The sequence below is a fragment of the Schistocerca cancellata genome, chromosome 8, assembly GCF_023864275.1.
Source record: "Schistocerca cancellata isolate TAMUIC-IGC-003103 chromosome 8, iqSchCanc2.1, whole genome shotgun sequence".
Classification (NCBI taxonomy): Eukaryota; Metazoa; Arthropoda; class Insecta; order Orthoptera; family Acrididae; genus Schistocerca; species Schistocerca cancellata.
This window is the reverse complement of record NC_064633.1, coordinates 426,097,212-426,120,688: the sequence shown is the minus strand read 5'-3', so window position 1 is coordinate 426,120,688 and position 23,477 is coordinate 426,097,212. Positions and strand designations below refer to the sequence as shown.

The 23,477-nt window shown below is 45.4% G+C and overlaps 1 non-coding gene across 1 annotated transcript; it reads right to left on the bottom strand.

Annotated features, from left to right (window-relative positions):
• Positions 1–16,855: 16,855 nt before the first annotated feature.
• Positions 16,856–16,939, bottom strand: Trnas-gga (transfer RNA serine (anticodon GGA)). The gene is given in 2 exon segments: positions 16,856–16,890; positions 16,900–16,939. It is a non-coding gene; the product is annotated as a tRNA-Ser (tRNA).
• Positions 16,940–23,477: the final 6,538 nt, after the last annotated feature.

Sequence of the window (23,477 nt, the reverse complement as noted above, 5' to 3'; positions counted from 1 at the left end):
GCTGTGAGAATTAAATTTTGATACCTCGAAACATAGCTGACCACTTACTCAGAATCTATACATGAGATGTAATCGCAGTTGCGAATATGAACAGCCATCAGACGTATAATGGAATGACGACGATGAATATTTGTGTCGGACCGGTATTCGAACCCCGCTTACTGCGAGTGGTCGCCTTGCCATTAGGCTAACGAGAATGACTCACGGCCAGACTCAAATTTCTATATGTCGTGAACCATGTGTCGACAGCCTGTACTCGCACATTCATTATGTACAGGGTGACAATTATTCAACTATATGAAATCAAATCGTCATAACGTCTGAACGGTTTGCTTTAGGACGTTCAAACTGCACGGTTGGCCGCGAGGCATGATGGGAATTAGTATGTGCATGCGCACGTGACTTCTTGTTGTCGACTATTTGCTTGTGAAAATGCCTGAGCGTACAACGCTTGTGAAACCCACAATGCGAGCAATAGCAGCCCAACTGCTGCTCAAAAAAAGTTTCCGACCAAGTTCAAGCTGAAGACAACCGGTCCAATTGTGCCAACAGTCAAGAATTAAAATTCGCAACTTTGAGTGAATAGGTAGTTTCCAGAATGAGATTTTCACTCTGCAGCAGAGTATGCGCTGATATGAAACTTCCTGGCAGATTAAAACTGTATGCCGGACCGAGACTCGAACTTGGGACCTTTGCCTTTCACGGGCAAGTGCTCTACCAACTGAGCTACCCAAGCTTGACTCACGCCCCCCTTGCAGCTTCAATTCTGCCAGTACTTCGTCTCCTACCTTTGGAAGGTAGGAGACGAGGCACTGGCAGAAGTAAAGCTGTGAGGACGGGGCGTGAGCCGTGCTTAGAGTACCTCAGATGGTAGAGCACTTGCTCGCTAAAGACAAAGGTCCCGAGTTCGAGTGTGGGTCCAGCACACAGTTTTAATCTTTGGAAGCTAGGAGACGAGGTACTGGCAGAAGTAAAGCTGTGAGGACGGGGCGTGAGCCGTGCTTGGGTAGCTCAGATGCTAGAGCACTTGCCCGCGAAAGGCAAAGGTCCCGAGTTCGAGTCTCGGTCCGGCACACAGTTTTGATCTGCCAGGATGTTTCAGAATAGGTAGTGTTCGAGATGACAGTGATGGCAATGTCGATCATCCAAAGAGGGTGAAAACGCCTGAAAACATCGAGAAGACACGCGCTGTGTTTCATACCAATCCCAGGAAATCGATCAGACAAGCTGCATAACAGATGGGAATCAACTGGGAGACACTGGGACAAATTGTTGTTGAAGACCTGCATCTCTTCCCATACAAAATTCAAACCCATCTGCCATTAAGTTCCAGGGCCATGGAACAACAGTTGTGTTTCACTCTATTTTCCACAGAATTGACGAAGAGGACTTTGATGTCAATATCGTTTCGTTTAGCGACGAAGCCCACTTTCATTTTGATGGGTTCGTCAATAAGCAATATTGTCGCATTTGGGAACTGAGAAACCCCATTTCGCGATCGAGAAGCCTGTTTACCTTCAACAGGTGACTGTATGGTGTGCAATGTCCAGTTACGGAACAATCGGTGCGATATTCCTTGATGGCACGCTGAATACTGAAAGGTACATGACTGTTCTGGAAAATACTCCATACCAGTTATTCAAAGTGGCCCTGATTTCGACAAGATGTGGTTCATGCAAGACAGAGCTCGACCCCATCGAAGCAGGACAGTGTCTGATGTCCTGGAGGAGCACTTTAGGGACCGCCTTCTGGCTCTGAGGTACCCAGAGGCCACCAGCATGAGCCTCAATAGGGGCTCATGCTGGTGGCCTCTGGGCCGCCATATTCTCCGGATCTCAACAAATACGATTCGTTTTTGTGGGGATATGCTAAAGACAAGATGTATAGCAATAGCCCCAAACCCTTTTCTGAGCAGAAAACAGCTATCCAGGAGGTCATGGACAGCATTCATGTTCCAACACTTGAGCGGGTCATGCAGAATATCGCTATTCGTCTGCACCACGTGGTCGCCAAAGATGGCAGGCATATCGAACATGTCGTAACCTAAATCCGAATATCTGTAGTTTCGTTTACATCTTGAATAATGTGTGAGCATTCTGTACTTTGTAACTAATTACCCTTTTTTCATATAGTTCAATAGTTTTAAGCCTGTGTGCACCTGTACAGGGGAGACATTAATTTTGAAAGTCGCTTGCCCAGTGTCGGGGGATAAAGACAACATTGCAGGGCCTCCGAATTACAATGCAATGTTCTTTCGAACATGCACGCGTGTCCGAAGGAACATTGCACCGTAATTCGGAATAAGACAGCCGCTACAATATTGTACTCAGAATTTAACTTTCTCACATTAGCGAACTCTCCCATAATAAGCACTTTTACTCTACACCGAAAATCATTTTCTGTACTGATTGTAGCCGGCCACTATGATCGAGCAGTTCTGGGCGCTTCAGTACGGAACCGCGACGCTGCTACGGTCGCAGGTTCGAATCCTGCCTCGGGCATGGATGTGTGTGATGTCCTTAGGTTAGTTAGGTTTAAGTAGTTCTAAGTCTAGGGGAGTAATGACCTCAGATGGTTCAAATGGTTCAAATGGCTCTGAGCACTATGGGACTTAACTACTGAGGTCATCAGTCCCCTAGAACTTAGAGCTACTTAAACCTAACTAACCTAAGGACATCACAGACATCTATGCCCGAGGCAGGATTTGAACCTGCGACCGTAGCGGTCGCGCGGTCCCAGACTGTAGCGCCTAGAACCGCTCGGCCACCACGGCCGGCAACCTCAGATGTTAAGTCCCATAGTGCTTAGAGCCATTTAGTACTGATTGTATCTTTCGAGTAAATTACGAACAATGTCTAATCAGAATATAGCTATTTTATCAAATTAAATTCCAATTGCAGTAAGGAAAAGAGTAACGCATTCCGTCATTTGGCATCTATAGTTTCATGCCAGCAGACAGCCGACATTACTGAATTTTATTTTCCTTGACAATTATGGAGGAACAAACCATACTTTCCCATTGGAAACTATGCAAGCAGGAGGTCCCGGGTTCGAGTCCCGGTCGGGGCACACATTTTTCAACTGTCCCCGTTGATATTTATCAACGCCTGTAAGCAGCGAAAGGTCTAGATTTCATTATAACTTCATTGTTAGAGCGCTGCAAGATCACCAGTGATATCTGTACAGATATCAGCTTCATATTCTACCCTTGTCCTACTAACTGGAAGATCGTGCGGTTTCGTACCTGCTTATCTCTTTCGGATCATTATACACGTCCAAACGGCGTTTATTAAATATTGTCTGCCAGAATTTAAACGCCTTATTCAGACCCATTACTTTGAATGGTTGAAGTTATTTTTCCCAGTATATTCGTAATTTGACTTCGAGACCAAAATATATGAGCTCGTCATTAAACATTTATTCTATGTCACTAAATTCATATTAATGATTATTTTCTGGTGCATCTGCTTTCTATACTGTCTGCTATTTCTGTGAATAGTTTTATGCATGCAGACAAAACTTTCTCTTTTGCAACTTAACTTGGACCTGATGTTTTCCGGAACTGAAAGTGATAGTGAATTTTAGTAGCCCCGAATAAAAGGCAAAAGTATTTCTGTTAAGTTTGGCGCTTACATTTGAGCTCGTAATTTGGTACAGAGTATCATTACCAGTTTCATTAATGCCGTTGTTGTGGTCCTCAGCCCTGAGACTGGTTTGATGCAGCTCTCCATGCTACTCTGTCCTGTGCAAGCTGCTTCATTTCCCAGTACGTACTGCAGTCTACATCCTTCTGAATCTGCTTAGTGTATTCATCTCTTGGTCTCCCTCTACGATTTTTACCCACCATGCTGCCCTCCAGTACTCAATTGGTGATCCCTTGATGCCGCAGAACATGTCCTACCAACCGATCACTTCTTCCAGTCAAGTAGTGTCACAAACTTCTCTTCTCCCCAATTCTATTCAATACCTCCTCATTAGTTATGTGATCTACCCATCTTATCTTCAGCATTCTTCTGTAGCACTACATTTCGAAACTCTTCTTGTCCGAACTATTTATCGTCCATGTTTCACTTCCATACATGGGTACACTCCATACAAATACTCTCAGAAACGACTTCCTGACACTTAAATCTATACTCTATGTTAACAAATTTCTCTTCTTCAGAAACGCTTTCCTTGCCATTGCCACTCTACATTTTATATCCTCTGTACTTCGACCATCATCGGTTATTTTGCTCCCCAAATAGCAAAACACATTTAGTACTTTAAGTGTCTCATTTGCTAACCTAATTCCCTTTGCATCACCTGATTTAATTCGACTACATGTCATTATCCTCGTTTTGCTTTTATTGATGTTCATCTTATATCCTCCTTTCAAGACACTGTCCATTCCGTTCAGCTGCTCTTCCAAGTCCTTTGCTGTCTCTGACAATTACAATGTCATCGGTGAACCTTAAAGTTTTTATTTATTCTCGATGGATTTTAATATCTACTCCGAATTTTTTCTTGTTTCCTTTAAGAATTAAATAAATATTCGACTTATTACTCTCTCCTACATCTGAAATACGAGCTTCATAAAAGATAACATTTTGGTAGAAGTCTGATCTAAAATCATTTACTCCTCATCATAATAATTTTCTCTCACTCCTAGAAAACGAATGCCCTTAAAATAATTTGGATGAACTTTTATTAAAATTTCAAGAATTTTTTGATATACGTGGTTCTCCTTAACTCGCACTTCTGTGGTTCTCCTAAAGACTACAAATAATGTAGAGCAGTGTCTTACTCATCCATTGGGAAGATAATACCACAGGAAGGCCGTTGGCACCTACCAAGACGGGGATACGAAAAATGACTGGTCGGATGGCAGAACCGAATTCTGCTTCAGTGAGTGAGGACCAGGCACTCTGACCATGAGCTGCTTGCATGGTGTACCATATCCTTCGGAACGCAAGGTTAAATCACTACATGCTTCAGGTTCGCTTTCGTATCTTATACTACCGTGTATAATATTTAATTGGTATAAATTTTCAGTGTGGTGTATAGTACGTCTTGCTGGTACGATAATTTGTTGCCGCTATAAAGTAATTTGGTCAACGGCATTGCGGCAGTGGTAACACCGATTCTCGTCAGATCACCGATGGCTGTCGGACTGGGCTAGCACTTGGATGGGTGACCATCCGGTCTGCCGAGCGCTGTTGGTAAGCGGAGTGCACTCAGCCCTTGTGAGGCAAACTGAGGAGCTACTTGATTGAGAAGTAGCAGCTCCGGTCTCGGAAACTTACATACGGTGGGGAGAGCGGTGTGCTGACCACGTGCCCCTCCATAGCCGCATCTAGTGACGCCTGTGGGCTGAGGATGACACGGCGGCCAGTCGGTACCTTTGGACCTTCAGAGCCTGTGCGGGAGGAGTTTAGTTTAGTTTTTATAACGTAATATGGGCTGGGTATTAACGGAACGAAAGGGTTGCCTCGTATTATGACGTGGCAGTATCCGCCGAGAATATCTGATGTAGGACTTAGTCATTTTACCTGTGAACTGTCTTATTTTGTCGACTGTACATGCCTTCTAGAGTAAATTGAGCCTCATTCGTAAATAGAACAACTTCAAGGAACTGAGGGCCTTCGTTAGTCTGTTGCAGAAAGCAGCTTTCAAGCTGAAGCCGAGGCGGACAACCATCTGCTCCCAAGACCTGTACTGTGAAAGGAAGAGAAGGATGAAGCAGCAATATATTCTATACTAAACTAAGATCCTGTACTCTTGAAGGAAGCAGAGGATGAAGCACCAATATATTCTATACTAAACTGTGGTGAAACCCGAAATCAGTGGAAATTCCTCATCTGCTTACCTCTGGCCTGTACCCAAAGGCCGGCCAGTGTGGCCGAGCGGTTCTAGGCGCTACAGTCTGGAACCGCGAGACCGCTACGGTCGCAGGTTCGAATCCTGCCTCGGACATGGATGTGTATGATGTGCTTAGGTTAGTTAGGTTTAAGTAGTTCTAAGTTCTGGGGGACTGATGACCTCAGAAGTTAAGTCCCATAGTGCTCAGAACCATTTGAACCATTTGTACTCAAAGGGTTACAGCACGTCTTCCTCATAGGTAGGTGTATGCGCCGTCCGCGTTCTGCATTTACTGGACCTGCGCACCGCCAGTAAGCCAGCATTGGCCAGTCGAACATGGATTGCAGTAAATTTGAGATAATGCAGCCATATTCGTGCACCGAAACGTTTTCGATATATTTGCTGAGCTTTTCTACCATTGCTTTCGGCTGCACCGTCAACAAAGTACATGTTTAACAGTTCTCCCCACGTGTAGCGCTAAATGTTACGTACTGCGACCGTCGAGCAGGCACTTCAGCGCTACACGCTCTTTATTGACTTAATGCGAACATCCGGATGCCACAATACTACGCACCTCAATTAAACTTAGTTGTAACAATGTTTGAAGAAAGTACTTTGTATTTATTTCCATTGCCATTGGCCTACTCTTGCATGATTGCTACTCACCCAATATGCATTTCAGACACCTGGTTGCTTAATGATGGTACACTGCCTGACAAAAATAGTAAAGCATCCGGAAGGGAAGGAGGAAACGAAATGAAACACAGGTTGAGACGGTATGTGACGTTATTTCTGCGATTACAATAAAGAGACAAATTTACAAAGCACTTGACAGTTATGAGCCCACTTATCACTATGATGTTGCACTCCCTCCAGCCTGGATGCCTTCATTCATTCTCTTGGAAAGGGTGTCTTAACGCCATTGTTTCCCTTATTGAGGCAAACTGCCAGCAAGTGTTGTAAATGGTCCTCGATATCCTGTCACTGGGACAGAGCTGGCATTCATCCTGGTCCCGCATGTATTCTTTTGGGGACAAGTCCGGGGATCTTTCTGACTGCACGAGTACCCCAGCAGCCAGCACACAGTTCACAGTAAAATGAGCCATGTATGGGCGAACGTTATTGAAAACCAGCACCACAATACTGTCGCGCGAAATGTAACACATGAGAATGCAGGATGTCCATGACGTGCAGTTGTCCCAGCAGACATCCCCAGTCACTACTAGGCCTGACCTGAAGTCATACCCGATGACTCCTCACACAACGAAGCAAGGTGAAACACTGCTGTGCCTTAATGCAACGTTGTAAGCTTGGGACTTCTTGGAAGGTGATTACCATAGTCGGCGACAGTGGTCATCCGAGGTAATGCAGAAACATGACTCATCTCTGAACATAATGCGATGCCATTAAACAGTAGTCCATGCTTCCCGATCACGGTGCCATCCCAAATAAAACTGTTTGCATTGGTGTGTTAATGGCAGCCTGCGCAAGTAACGATGGTCAGACATGGTCGACCGGAGACCTGACGGCGAGTATGCCTTTTCTCACATTCCCATGCAGTTTGGTAACGTGCTACTGTCACCTCTGAATGCTCCAGAACTCTGGATTCGGCATGATTCGACCAGCCGGCTAAATTGAGACCGACAATGAGGTATCCTCTGTCTGGTGTCCATAAAGCTGTGTAACACGAATACGCATCATCTCAGTCTCTTCACAGTGATCACTCAACATCTGACGCTATTCATGCCCCTTATGTACCCGATGTGACTAACCAGATTCAGAAATATGTATGTTGCAGTAGCTACTCAGAGATGAAGAAGCTTGCACAGGACAGAGTACCATGGAGAGCTGCATCAGACCAGTCTCTGGACTGAAGACTACCGACAACAAAATCACTGATAATTACACTAAACACGAGCAACACTAATGCACTCTGGTGGTTGTTCTGTCACAGATAAGTGCAGTACTAATCTCTTACACACCCACTAATGATGCCTACAAGAATGGAGCTACACCGACGTCCGACCATGTCTCCTGGGTGTTACACTTTTCTTGTCAGAGAGTGTATATTTGTTCTTGGTTCCGATGTAATATCGGTCAGTTATGGTACTGAATTTATAAAGATCCCGTATGCCTCTCGGCTTCAACGCTATACCACTTAGTTTGTTAATGAAAAGTGAGGAATCCTTGATTTAAATGTCCACTCGGTCAAGATGCGATAGTAACACTGCTGTTAAAAATTAGAAATCCAATAGGCGTGTGAACCGATTGCACTTAATATTGATTGTGTTTTAGACAATCCATATACCCTCACTGGCAGTGCAACCATTTCGACTGCCGAATGTTTATTCAGTAGTCCTTAATAGCGATGAAATGAGCATGCAACTTTTCATGCATCCGTAGATCATGTTAATTCTTAATCTTACAATGACAATCGTACGCATTTAGAACTACCGTCACATAGCACTTGCCGTTGTGTTGTTGTTGTTGTGGTCTTCAGTCCAGAGACCGGTTTGATGCAGCTCTCCAAAAAATGGTTCAAATGGCTCTGAGGCCTATGGGACTTAACTTCTGAGGTCATCAGTGCCCTAGAGCATAGAACTACTTAAACCTAACTAACCTAAGGACAACACACACATCCCTGCCCCGAGCCAGGATTCGAACCTGCGACAGTAGCGGTCGCGCGGTTCCAGACTGTAGCGCCTAGAACTGCTCGGCCACCCCGGCCGGCGCTCCTGTCTGTGATGCAGCGTCAAGGGTAACCGCAGCTATCGTCTCCGAGCTGATAGTCCGTGCTGCTGCAAACGTCGTCAAACTGTTCGTGCAAGTGTTTGTTGTCTTGCAAACGTCCCCATCTCTTGACTCGGGGATCGAGGCATGGCTGCACGATCCGTTACAGCCTTGCGGATAAGATGCCTGTCATCTCGACTGCTAGCGACACGAGGCCGTTGGGATCCAGCACGGCGTTCCGTATTACCCTCCTGAAACCACCGATTCCATATTCTGCTAACAGTCATTTGATCTCGACCAACGCGAGCAGCAATGTCGCGATACGATAAACCGCAATCGCGATAGGCTACAATCCGACATTTATCAAAGCCGGAAACGTTATGGTACGTATTTCTCCTCCGTACATGAGGCATCACAACAACGTTTACCAGGAAACACCGGTCAACTTTCTTGATACAGAAAATGTTCGACTGCTGCCCTGGCCAGCACATTCTCCAGATCTCTCACCAATTGAAAACGTCTGGTCAATGGTGGCCGAGCAACTGGCTCGTCACAATACGCCAGTCACTAGTCTTGATGAAGTGTAGTATCGTGTTGAAGCTGCATGTGCAGCTGTACCTGCACACGCCATCCAACCCCTCTTTGATTCAATGCCCAGGCGTATCAAGGCTGTTATTACGGCCAGAGGTGGTTGTGCTGGGTACTGATTTCTCAGGATCTATGCACTCAAACTGCGTGAAAATGTAATCACATGGCAGTTCTAGTATAATATATTTGTCTAATGAATACCCGTTTATCATCTGCATTTCTTCTTGGTGTAGCAATTTTAATGGCCAGTAGCGTATATTCGTAATGAATCTTAGATGAACACGTCGCGATCAGAAGAGGGCACAAAATTCCGTTCGACCATGGGATGCTGTTTGATGATATACAATTCTTACCACATCATTTTAATGAAGAATTGTAGTACTGATTCATCAGCTCAGTTGTAAGCAAAAATTAACTTCAAAGGACATCCGAAATATGGCTGTGAAATGGTATACTGAATGCTTAAACGAAGGTTGCAAGGCACATGAATTCGAGATATTCGTTGAACTTGAGAGAAATCAGACGAACAATCGTGGCATGATTTAGCTACGCACGGAAGTTGATCTAGAGACGGCAGAGTGGGTTGCAGAGGCACCGCGACCTCAGACGTTCTTCATCTTCAGTACCTAGAGCAGCACGGATGCCATCACGTGCACAGGGCATCCTCAGGAAATGTCGTGGACAGATGGGTGGATGGTAAATGCAACATCTGTAAACTACTGGCCGTTTCTAGGCAGTTGGCTTCAGAGAGTATCCTACACTCAGCTCCTTTCGTGTTGCCAACCCCGCTGGTGTCTGTAGGAACGCTCGTACCCAGTTCTAATTCAGCAGTGACAGAAACACGGGGGGGGGGGGGGGGGGTTAAAAAATGTGGAAACATTGAAAACACTACACGTTGTCCTGGTAATACGGTGTAGCAAACCCGTTGGCTTTCAAACCAACTTCCAGAATGTACAAATACAGGTTCTGCATGACATTCAAGAGAATCTCATACCAACCATTCTTCATGCAAAAGAGCGGCAAGTTGAGGTAATGATGATGGAGTTGAATAGAGAACACGCACCCTTGTCTCCAAAGTAGATGATAGAGGTTCAATAATATTGAGATCTGGTGACTGCAGTGGCCAGGTGAGATGCGGAAATTCATCCTCGTGCTCACAAAACCAGTTCTGGGCAATGCGAACTGTGTGTAAAAGCGCCCTGTCGTCTGGCAACACAACATCACCATGACGGAACAAACATTGTGCCAGTGAGTGAAAATGATCAGCCACAATGGTCACATGACCCTTGGCAATAATGTGACATTGCAGAATAACCTTGAGGCGCAAGGAATATGGCTGCCAAAATCAACACCGAAACTCGTTATGTTTCGATGTTGGGACTTAAACTCGGCTACAAGTTGTGAACAGTGCGAAACAAGACTCACCCGACCAAATGACTTACTTCCAATCCCCATAGTCCAGGTTTTATGCCTTCGTCACCACAGTTTCCAATTACGTAATCGTAAATCTGCATCACTGATGAGTGGTTTTGCAATTCCAGCTCGCCGCGCAGTTCCCCGCCTCTGAAGCTCCCTTCGTGTTGTTTTGGTGCTAACACGGTTCGTGAATGTGACATTCAATTCTCCTATCACTTTTGCAGCTGTCGTCCTCTTATTTTTCGTCGCAAACCTCTTCAGTGATAGATTGTCACGATCGCTCAACACTTAGTTTCCTAAGCATTGCGACTTAGCGGATGATATTTTTCTGCTTACACAGGACGCGGTATACGAGGTGCATTCAAGTTCTAAGGCCTCCGATTTTTTTATCCGGACTGGAAAGAGATAGAAACATGCACATTGTTTTAAAATGAGCCCGCGTTCATTGTCAATACGTCCCAGAGATGGCAGCACCATACGGCAGATGGAATTTTACCGCCTGCGGCGAGAATGAGAACTGTTTTAAATACTTAAACTGGCAACGTTTTCCTTACTTGAACAGCGTGCAATCATTCGTTTTCTGAATTTGCGTGGTGTGAAACCAATTGAAATTCATCGATAGTCGAAGGACACATGTGGTGATGGAGTTACGGATATGTCGAAAGTGCGTACGTGGGTGCAACAGTTTAATGAAGGCAGAACATCATGTGACAACAAACCGAAACAACCTCAGGCTCGCACAAGCCGGTCTGACGACATGATCGAGAAAGTGGAGAGAATTGTTTTGGGGGATCGCCGAGTGACTGTTGAACAGATTGCCTCCAGAGTTGGCATTTCTGTGGGTTCTGTGCACACAATCCTGCATGACGACCTGAAAATGCGAAAAGTATCATCCAGGTGGGTGCCACGAATGCTGACGGACGACCACATGGCTGCCCGTGTGGCATGTTGCCAAGCAATGTTGACGCGCAACGACAGCATGAATGGGACTTTCTTTTCGTCAGTTGTGACAATGGATGAGATGTGGATGCCATTTTTCAATCCAGAAACAAAGCGCCAGTCAGCTCAATGGAAGCACACAGATTCACCGCCACCAAAAAAATTTCGGGTAACCGCCAGTGCTGAAAAAATGACGGTGTCCATGTTCTGGGACAGCGAGGGCGTAATCCTCACCCATTGCGTTCCAAAGGGCACTACAGTAACAGGTGCATCCTACGAAAATGTTTTGAAGAACAAATTCCTTCCTGCACTGCAACAAAAACGTCCGGGAAGGGCTGCGCGTGTGCTGTTTCACCAAGACAACGCACCCGCACATCGAGCTAACGTTACGCAACAGTTTCTTCGTGATAACAACTTTGAAGTGATTCCTCATGCTCCCTACTCACCTGACCTGGCTCCTAGTGACTTTTGGCTTTTTCCAACAATGAAAGACACTCTCCGTGGCCGCACATTCACCAGCCGTGCTGCTATTGCCTCAGCGATTTTCCAGTTGTCAAAACAGACTCCTAAAGAAGCCTTCGCCGCTGCCATGGAACCATGGCGCCAGCGTTGTGAAAAATGTATACGTCTGCAGGGCGATTACGTCGAGAAGTAACGCCAGTTTCATCGATTTCGGGTGAGTAGTTAATTAGAAAAAAAATCGGAGGCCTTAGAACTTGAATGCACCTCGTATATCTTCGATAAGGTGTCTCTTGGAATACCAAACATTTCAGCTAGCTATATTTCGGAGTCACCCACTATACGAGCGCAAACAATTTAACCACGTTCGAATTCACTTAGCTCTGACGTAATGCACTCACAACTTCAAAAAATACTGTTCTGACTCGACTGACACTGTCAACGTGTTGATGACTTTTCACAGGTGCAGTACGTGTATAAATACAACAGTGGAACCTGGATGCTTGACTAGCATCCGAATTTACGTCCAAGCATGAATTTCACACAGTGTTTCCATATTTTTGTCCAAACCCTCTACTAATACAATTATGTATTCTTACGGTATACAAAATATAAGTAAAATTTAGTTATGTTTTGGGACCCATGTTGCACAAACTTTATGAAACCCAAGTCTGTTGTGGATGATTTCGTAGGCAGAACCGTGACCTATTTGCAGAACATATACCACTTCGTCAACAGTTAATCGTCTGTCTAAGAGAATCATTTCACGTGAACTCTCAATGACTTCTTCATTTGTGGCGGTAAACGGTCGTCCGGCTCCTTCATCGTGCGTAACACTTGTGCGACCATTTTGGAATTTTTCAATTCCATTCATAGACGCTCAGTTGTGGAAAAACACTATCCCGTACTGTGCCGAAAGTCTTCGATGAATTTCGGCCTCTGATACGCCTTCCGACCACTGAAAGTTGCTCTTCTTTGGTGCAAATAGACAGCAGAGCAGCCACGGTTAACAGCACGGCAGCGATAAGGAAACTAACCTAGCAGCTTGAAAATGGCAAAGATATCACAACAAATAAACAAAGCATGCTTCATCAACGTGAAACGACAGTACTACCAAAATAAACAAAAATATAACTAAATTGCGGGTAATAATTGACTTACCCTCGTATGCACTGTTACTCATTAGTGTACGTCTGCGTGTGTGGCAACGAATCAGAGTGTTTGTTCCACTACAGGCTCTACTAACAATGTTATCAACAAACAATCCTGTCGGAGGAGCATCCGCAACTGACCGATATAGCAGAGGTAGAAAATACTGCTTCAGTTGTTAGGTTTCTTTTTATGTAAAACACGACCAGTTTCGGGCTCTTATGTGCCCCTCATTATGAGTCATAACTTTGTGTTGTGACTCCGAGCGCCTCGGTTGACGAGCAGAGGACGCGGTGTATCACCAGCGAGCTGGCGATACAGCGCGTCGTGTAGTCCGTCTGCTTAGCTGAGTGGTAACGTGTTTGCCTACCATGGAGCGGATCCGGATCCGAATCCCACCAGACGTGAGGATTTCCTCCGCTCGTGTACTGGCTGTTGTGTTGTCCTCATTATCACCGACGTGCGACTCACCCAATGTGACGTCACCTAAGACTTGCGACCCGGCGGCCGAACTTCCCTGCTTGGGACCTCCCGTCCAACAATGCCACACAATCATTTTATTTTACTACGTCCTGTACTCGTACACCGCGGCGCCCGGGGTCACAGTGCAAAGTCATAACACTTGAAGATTGACATGACCGGTTTTAAATAAAAGGAAACTTACCATTTAAGCGGTATTTTCAACCTCTGCAACAATGTTATCATCTCTTCAAAGATTTTATTAATTGTAATATTCCTAGTTAACACTTACACAAGCGAACAGATGCAGTTACTTATTCAGTTGAAGAAAACGTGTAGACTTTAATCTCGCACCTTCCACGCTATTACTCGCGCAGTTCTGTACAGTTTCAGGGACGTGGCAGGAAATGAGCAGGAAAGGGAAAAGCTGGTGTGTCGCAGATCCCCATGAGCGAGGCTCTGCTTAACTGACTGCAGCATTTACGGAAATGGTCCCCTCAAACATTTAGGCCAGGATGCTTCGAGCGGTCCGCCTTCATGCCGCGTGTCGTGTCGCTGGCTAAAAAATTAATATTCGAAAGCCGGCGGAGATGGCGGCGGAAGAGCCCACCTCATTTACGACGGGATACGACCCATGAATACAGTAGCGCGCAGCATTAGCCAATTAAATAATGAAGGGCCCTGTCGGATATACTTATAGCTATCAGACCGCGGTGGCGCTAGGCCGCCCAAGTAGCAACTAAAGACGACGAGGGTGTGGCTGGCTGTTCGGGGCCCTAGGAAGTCTACGTCGTAGCATAGGATAACTGTCGGGCCACTCAAACACGTCTTCTGGTGCTTGTGGTCCTAGAATGCCGTTAGAACGAAAAGGAGCACATATTCGAACCACCAATATCTCTTTTTATTAAAAATGAAATTCCTTCAGCTGTATTTAAGATTTTATATTTACTTTGCTACTAGTTTCGACGTTGCGTCAACGCTATCTTCAGTTACTGCCCGCCATCTATGTGGAGCACGTGTTGGTCTCACCGCGGACTGCTAGACTGAGCCACACACAACTGATTTCATCAAAGTGTACGGGCCTGAAGATGGCGTTGACGCAACTTCGAAACTAGTAGCGAAGTAAATATAAAATCTTCAATACAGCTGGAGGAATTTCATTTTTAATAAAAATTATACCAGCTGTGTCCCACCTTCATCCAGTTTTAATATGGAGGAACGAAGACCAATATCTCTGGTTGAGTAAATATTCCCTCATCAGAAAGTACTAATAACACTCCACCCGGGATTCTTTAAAGAATAGAACTCTCGTGTACAGAACATCCGTATCACGCATGTCAATGTTTATGACGTCATAAGTCTTGAATTACATGGCGTACAATAATTCTTTCGAACGTTCAATACAGATACCGTCTGGAAAATTTATTGCGAATAAAGTTGATAGTGTTTTTGTTTTGCTTGCTGGTATTCTGGTTGATACGTGTTTATTTATCGATTGTCATTTTTTATTTGTAGTTCAGTGTTGCTATTTGAGTGTACATATTGTCATTTGGAGATGCGAGTGGAGCTGTAGGCGCTAGAAAATGGAGTGCCAAACAGAGAAATCGGAACATTTCCGACATATTCCTCTGTTTGAGTGCAACAATAGGGTGAGAGCAGTAGAGGCAGCCAGAAACATTTGTGCCGTTTGTGGGGATAATGCCATTGGACAGAACACTCAAGAAATTGGTTTTCTCGTATTAAGGAGGATCGATTTGACATCGATGACTCTCCACGTTCAGGGAGACCTCCGGGAGTTTGATGAAGACTGAACGCATTAGTCCACAATGATCCAAGTCAGTGTACTCGAAACCGGCAAATTGATGAACTGCAATCATTCCAACATCGTGTGACATTTGAATGCAATGGAGAAGGCTCAGAAATCGAGTATCTGGGTACTGCATGCTCTAAACCAAAATCACAAAAATCAGCAATTTGAGCATCTCGACTTGTTCGTCATCAATTGGCTCGTGAAGAACACCTATATCGTTACTGGTGACAATAAGTGTTGTCTTTACGCTAATAGAAGGAAAAGAAAGGACTAGCTGAGCCAAAACAAAGCAGCAAATCTCTGTACAAAGACTTGCACGCATCTCCAAAGGATAATATTATGCATGTGGTGAAACAGTGACGGTGTGGTGTACTGCGAATTGCTTCTCTCAAGTTAACCATCAGTACTGACATTTACTGTCAACAACTGCAGACGCAGTCCAAGAAAACAACCAGGAAGACTACGTGAAATGATACTACTCCACGATAACGCCTGCCCGCAATCTGCTAGCCTGAGGAAAAAACACTATACAGGAGCTGTGTTGGAACATCATTCCTCGTTCACCTTACTCACCTGATCTTCGCCTTCAGATTTTCACCTTTTCCTCTCTCTATCGAACAGCCTTCAATGCAATTCCTTTCCGGATGAAAATGCGCTCCGAACATGGTTCGACAACTTCATCGCCTTAAAACCACGTGGTTTCTACAGCCGCGGAATCGAAAAGCTACCCCAGCATTGGCAGGGAGTGAAGGAAAATACATTATTGTTATTTTTATCTGTTGAGTTTATTATACTTATGGAAAACCCGTACGAAGTTGTGCACCATCCCAAAATAATTCTGATGTACATTCAGTGGTATATGTAGATATTGTCTGTGAAACATATTGTGAATAGAGTTGGTTTAAAAGAATATTAAATATAAAGTAACAGTGCTAGATTTGTGGTTTTCTGAGTATTCTGGATGAAGTGCACTTTAATTAAGAAATTAAATGCTTATAATGTTACTAGCTGACTACTCGATGTTACCCAGATAAGTATTTAATCCATTGCATTAGCCCATCTCCTCCCTCTCCTTCTCTCTGTAGGTTTCCTCCGCCAACCTCTCTGTATAGCTCCTACTCCCCGCTCTATTGTCCACCTCTTCCACTTCCCACTGTCTGTCCATCTCTTCCTACCCCTTTCTCTGTCCGTGCACTACTCCGTCGTCTCTCTGTCCATCTCCTCCTCTCCACTCGCTCAGACAATCTCCTTCTCTTTTCTTCCTCTGTCCTCCTCTGCAGTCTCTGAATCTCCTCTCCTTCCCTTTCTGTGCCCATTCCTCCTTTCCCCCTCCCCCTCTCTCAGTCCATTTTCTCTCTGTTCAAATGGCTCTGAGCACTATGGGACTTAACTTCTGAGGTCATCAGTCCCCTAGAACGTAGAACTACTTAAACCTAACTAACCTAAGGACATCACACACATCCATGCCCGAGGCAGGATTCGAACCTGCGACCGCAGCGGTCGCGCGTTTCCAGACTGAAGCGCCTAGAACCGCTCGGCCACCCAGGCCGGCATTCTCTCTGTCTCCGTGTCTGTGTCCACCTTCTCCTTCCACCTCTCTGTCTGTCCATCTCTTTCTCCCTCGTTCTCTCCCTATGTTATCACCCCCAACCAGATAGAATGTTGCTTCTTCTTACCGCACAGTAATTCTTTCCAGATAATAATATACATAGTAAATTTCCTTGATATCGATCCGGGGGTTTAGCAGGAGGTTTTTATGCGCGATATTTCCCGCATAAGCACATGTAACATATATTTCGCATATATTTAACATATTCACTCATATTTGTACAGATGTTTCACCATATCCCTAGCGAATTTCGCCTTGCAGTTTCGTTTTCGCGCAGCTCAATCCTCCTGAACTATGTGTCGTACAATAACACAATTTTGCAGGTACATTTATTGGTATATGTGAATACTGTCTGTAAAGTGTGTCGCGAATAAAGTTAGTAGTAAAGAAGTAATACATTGCAACCTCTTGCCTGATGCGGCAGTTCTGATGCATGGACAGCAAAAATGTAGTAAGCGATTACCTTTTCTCCTTTCAACGTTTTGTGGGGATTGCAAGAGAGAAAAAGTTTCGTAAGGATTTGACATTACGTACGCAGTCGTTGCAAGTCGTTAATATTCTTATTCTCAAATACTGCATGAATAAAATCTGGGTACATTTCTTTTTCACCCCCACTCCTTTGGTAGGTAGGTGGTTCTTACCCAGACAGCGATTCTTTCCAGATAATAAGTGATACGTGTTCCAAGTTCAGTTCAAATCGGTCCGTTGACTCGGGAAGAGGTGTGGAACACACATACATACATACATTTTAATTATATGTGTGAGTTATGCAAGTATTGTAATCACTGCGTCACGGCTGGGCAAAGGGAATTGTAAAGACCGGCCGCTGTAGCCGAGCGGTTCTAGGCGCTTCAGCATAGCACCGCGCTGCTGCTACAGTCGCAGGTTCGAATCCTGCCTCGGGCATGGCTGTGTGTGATGTCCTTAGGTTAGTTAGGTTTAAGTAGTTCTAAGTCTAGGGGACTGATGACCTCATATGTTAAGTCCCATAGTTCTCAGAGCCATTTGAACCATTTGAATCATAAAGGTGATAACTGGTACGTTTTCCTAACAACTACACTCCTGGAAATTGAAATAAGAACACCGTGAATTCATTGTCCGAGGAAGGGGAAACTTTATTGACACATTCCTGGGGTCAGATACATCACATGATCACACTGACAGAACCACAGGCACATAGACACAGGCAACAGAGCATGCACAATGTCGGCACTAGTACAGTGTATATCCACCTTTCGCAGCAATGCAGGCTGCTATTCTCCCATGGAGACGATCGTAGAGATGCTGGATGTAGTCCTGTGGAATGGCTTGCCATGCCATTTCCACATTCCGCCTCAGTTGGACCAGCGTTCGTGCTGGACGTGCAGACCGCGTGAGACGACGCTTCATCCAGTCCCAAACATGCTCAATGGGGGACAGATCCGGAGATCTTGCTGGCCAGGGTAGTTGACTTACACCTTCTAGAGCACGTTGGGTGGCACGGGATGCATGCGGACGTGCATTGTCCTGTTGGAACAGCAAGTTCCCTTGCCGGTCTAGGAATGGTAGAACGATGGGTTCGATGACGGTTTGGATGTACCGTGCACTATTCAGTGTCCCCTCGACGATCACCAGTGGTGTACGGCCAGTGTAGGAGATCGCTCCCCACACCATGATGCCGGGTGTTGGCCCTGTGTGCCTCGGTCGTATGCAGTCCTGATTGTGGCGCTCACCTGCACGGCGCCAAACACGCATACGACCATCATTGGCACCAAGGCAGAAGCGACTCTCATCGCTGAAGACGACACGTCTCCATTCGTCCCTCCATTCACGCCTGTCGCGACACCACTGGAGGCGGGCTGCACGATGTTGGGGCGTGAGCGGAAGACGGCCTAACGGTGTGCGGGACCGTAGCCCAGCTTCATGGAGACGGCTGCGAATGGTCCTCGCCGATACCCCAGGAGCAACAGTGTCCCTAATTTGCTGGGAAGTGGCGGTGCGGTCCCCTACGGCACTGCGTAGGATCCTACGGTCTTGGCGCGCATCCGTGCGTCGCTGCGGTGCGGTCCCAGGTCGACGGGCACGTGCACCTTCCGCCGACCACTGGCGACAACATCGATGTACTGTGGAGACCTCACGCCCCACGTGTTGAGCAATTCGGCGGTACGTCCACCCGGCCTCCCGCATGCCCACTATACGCCCTCGCTCAAAGTCCGTCAACTGCACATACGGTTCACGTCCACGCTGTCGCGGCATGCTACTAGTGTTAAAGACTGCGATGGAGCTCCGTATGCCACGGCAAACTGGCTGACACTGACGGCGGCGGTGCACAAACGCTGCGCAGCTAGCGCCATTCGACGGCCAACACCGCGGTTCCTGGTGTGTCCGCTGTGCCTTGCGTGTGATCATTGCTTGTACAGCCCTCTCGCAGTGTCCGGAGCAAGTATGGTGGGTCTGACACACCGGTGTCAATGTGTTCTTTTTTCCATTTCCAGGAGTGTATTTCGAATTTGGCATACGCGACAGCGCACTGCTGGCGCATCGTTAGCGGCAAGACTGAGTCGCGGGAAGGACTCGCAACGAGCGGCCTGCGCCCGCGTTCATTTACGGGCACCTTTTAACGGCATGCGAGTTTCCCGCGAGTGTGACACTAGAGGATTACAATGGCCAGACAAGGAAACTCTGACAACACTTTACGCCACTGCACAATATCGATGAGTACTCGCAAACTTTGCATACGGTTCAGCTCCTCACCATTGTGTCACCGTCCACAAATCCCTCCACAAGTTTATGACATTCGACGACGCCAGAATCACGACTGGCGCTTAGGCTTACCTGAAATTTAAATTGTTCGAAAACAATAACTTTCCTGTAACACAGTGTTACGTATCGGTGTGGCAGAATACATTGTTGACCAACAGGGATTGGACAAAAATATGGAAACACGGCGCGAAATACGTGCTTGAATATAAATCTAAATTCTAGCTAAACCAGTAGGTTCTGTTGTTGTATTTGACTGCGAACGGCACTTGTTCAGAATGAACACATTTGAAGTGTCAGTCGTGACCAAAAGAGTATTCTGTGTAGTTGTGAGTGCATTGTGAAGGAACTGAGTGAATTCGAACGTGGGTAAATCGTTGGTGCTCTTATGGTGGGTGACTCCCTAACCAAGATAGCCGAAGTGACCGGTGTTTCAAGAGAAACTGTATCGATGATTTATATCGCATACCGTGAAGGCGGGAAAACATCGTCCACCAAATCACAACGCAGACAAAGCATGTGTTGAGTGATTGAGTGATCGTGACAGACGGTCTCTGAAGAGGGCTGTGACGAAAAATAAGAGGACTACAGCTGAAAACGTGACTGCAGCAGTGAATTTACACTCGCGAAACTTGTCAGCACCAAAAGAACAAGTAGGGAGCTTCAGAAGCAGGGAATTGTAAGGCGAGTGGAACACCACTCGTTAGCTATGCAAATGCCCGTAACAGGAAAACGTGGTGCTGAAGCCGTAAAACCTGGGTTTTGGCACAATACAAGCAAGTCACTTGGATCGATGAGTTTTGTTGCACACTGTTGCCAAATCCTGGCAGAGTTTTAGTCCCAAGAGTGAAACATGGCCGGGCTCAGTGATGATTCACGTAGACATCGTGGTGTTCCAAAGGCTCCATAGTTACTCTGCAACGTCACGTTATTTCCAAGGATTATGTGACTATTTTAGTTGACCAGTTCCATCCTCTGGTACAACGTTTATCACCCAATGGTGATGCTGTGTTCCAAGACGTCAGGGCCACCATTCATACACCTTGTGTCCTCCAGGACTGGTTTTGTGAGTACGAGAGTGAATTGTTGCATTTCCCCTGGCCACCACATTCAGTAGATCACAATACTATTGAGTTTTGTGGTCTACTTCGGAAAGAAGACTACGTAATCGGTATGCAGCTGCAAACTGTTTTGAGTGCCAAAGAGTTTCCTACACCGTATTAGGCATGGTAATATATTTTTGGTGTTTCCATACTCGTGTATCATTTTCATTGGGATAAATTCTTGATTCCAAGATGCCTATTTGTATGGCCGGGTATCATAAATACGCAACAGAATTATATCAGATTTTGTTCCTCTGAAAAATTCGCTAGTAAATCTAAATTAAATAATAACGAATACTATTAGCTGAAATCGAGGGTTTTTCGCAGATAATGCAGTTACCTATAAACAAATTCTGTCTGGTAAAAGTAGTAAAAGGTGTAGTAATTTCCAGTTACGTCTTGACAAAAATGTAGCGTAGTGAAAAGACTGGCAGTTAGCTCCTAGCCGAGCGGAGTGGTCGCGCGGTTTGAGGCGCCATGCCACGGATTGCGCAGCCCCTTCGGCTGGAGGTTCGAGTCCTTCCTCGGGCATGGGTGTGTGTGTTGTACTTAGCATAAGTTAGCTGAAGTGGTGTTAAGTCTAGGGACCTTGCCGCGTCAGTTCTGGATAAAATGTCGAGCTTTCGACGCTTACCTCCATCGTCATCGATGACAAGAATACCGAGAATGTTTTATATGTAAGTGCCGTCGCGAAAAACTTCGTTCCCAAGTCTAGGGACCGATGACCTCAGCAGTTTGGTGCCTTAGAAATTCAGACACATTTGAACATTTAGTTAGCTCCTAATGTAGACAAATGAAAAGTTGTAGAATTCAGCATTTTATGAGTCGCAGCTGAGTCAGTCATTCCTTACAAATAACTGGCGTTAAAAATGTGTAGGGGTACTAGTGCAACGACCACGTAAGCTCACTAATAAGTAACGCAAATGGCAGGCTACGGTTGATTGTTAGGATACTGGGATATTGCAGTTTGTCTTTAAATGAGATTCTAGTTTGTCTTCAAATGAGATCACATACAAACAACATGTACGGCTCATATGTGAATACGGTTCTCAAGTGCTCTGGACTAACCGGGAACAACAAGCACACACATAGGACGGTATGGCGAATGGTTAATTATTTGTTTCATTGGCGAGACGGTGTAACAGCAAAGTTGAATAATCGTAAAAGGCAGACACAAATCATACGCCATACATTTCATGAGAGTCTGCTTGAGAAAGTTCTCTTAGGACAGAAACTAGAAATATCTTCGGATAAACATCGATCCCACAGAGATGACAAGCATAGAATTAAGCCATGGCCCAAGGCATAATTCTATACCTAATCTTTCGTCTTCCAGTGGTTTAGAGCGGGAACATTATCAGAGGCTGTAACGACTCACAAAGCAGTTGCAATTTCAGACAAGTTCGACAAGCTGCACTGTTTATGCAGATCCAGGCAACGAACGGTCATCAGACCGCTGCCTAGGACCATAGAGTCGCGCCCTCGTGCGTTTTCAAGCTTGTGATGGAGCAGTACTGGCGCTATTTGTTTTATTTAGCCCTAAGGACCACAATTTGTCTAATTTCGGTCCTTCTTCTTTTCTGTTGAAGTTGTTTTTGTGATTCTGAATTTCTACGGCGTCTCTGCGCATCCTGGCGCAGTAATTATTAGGTCTTGACAAATCCACAGTGTCGGGGAAAAGAATTTGGTGGCTCCTCGGTGCCGTTGCGTAGATGTGTATAAATAGTGCGGATTGTTGAATTTGTCTGAGATTGTAACTGCTAATAGTCTCTTAAGATGTCTCCAGCAATGGAAGACGAAACTTTAGGTCGTTATGACATCATCAAGTGTCTTTGACGAAGTTGCTTCGTCGAATATATTTCACGTAGTGTAATGGAAAATTTTGTCAAATGTTGCCTTTTGTCAAGTTTATTTGATGGAATCTAGCTCTAACTATAGATGTGATCGAAGAAATCGATTGTCTACTGTTTACTGCAAGCGTCTGAAGCGTATAAACACACTTTGAAACCAGTGCATTTTGAGTGTATATTCAAAATTCAAAGAAAGTCGTACTTCGGAATTTATTGTAACGCTACAAATACAGAAAGTTGTTTTATAATCTGGGATGAAATAAAATGTTTCAGCATTTCTACGCAAGGGCACGGAAATGCACGCTTTTTCTTGAAAGCGAATTAGAATAGTCTCCTCTCATAGAGTTGTACAAGAACTCAAAACCAAGAAAGATGTAAGGCAAGTTCTTTGTCACCCATGATAAAGAAATTTAGTTGTTTGTCAAGAAAAGAAAATAAGTGCCATGCAATTCATTGACGGCTTGCCGAAGTGGCCGTGCGGTTCTAGGCGCCGCAGTCTGGAACCGCGAGACCGCTACGGTCGCAGGTTCGAATCCTGCCTCGGGCATGGATGTGTGTGATGTCCTTAGGTTAGTTAGGTTTAACTAGTTCTAAGTTCTAGGGGACTGATGACCTCAGAAGTTAAGTCCCATAGTGCTCAGAGCCAGTTAAGCCACTTGAATTCATTGACGATGCAGCGGTGGTAGCTGAAAGTGGAGAGGGAATGAGGTTTGTGTTAAATGTGATAGAAGACGTGCTAGCTGTAGATTAATATAAACACATAAGGGAGAAAGCGTCACAGGCGG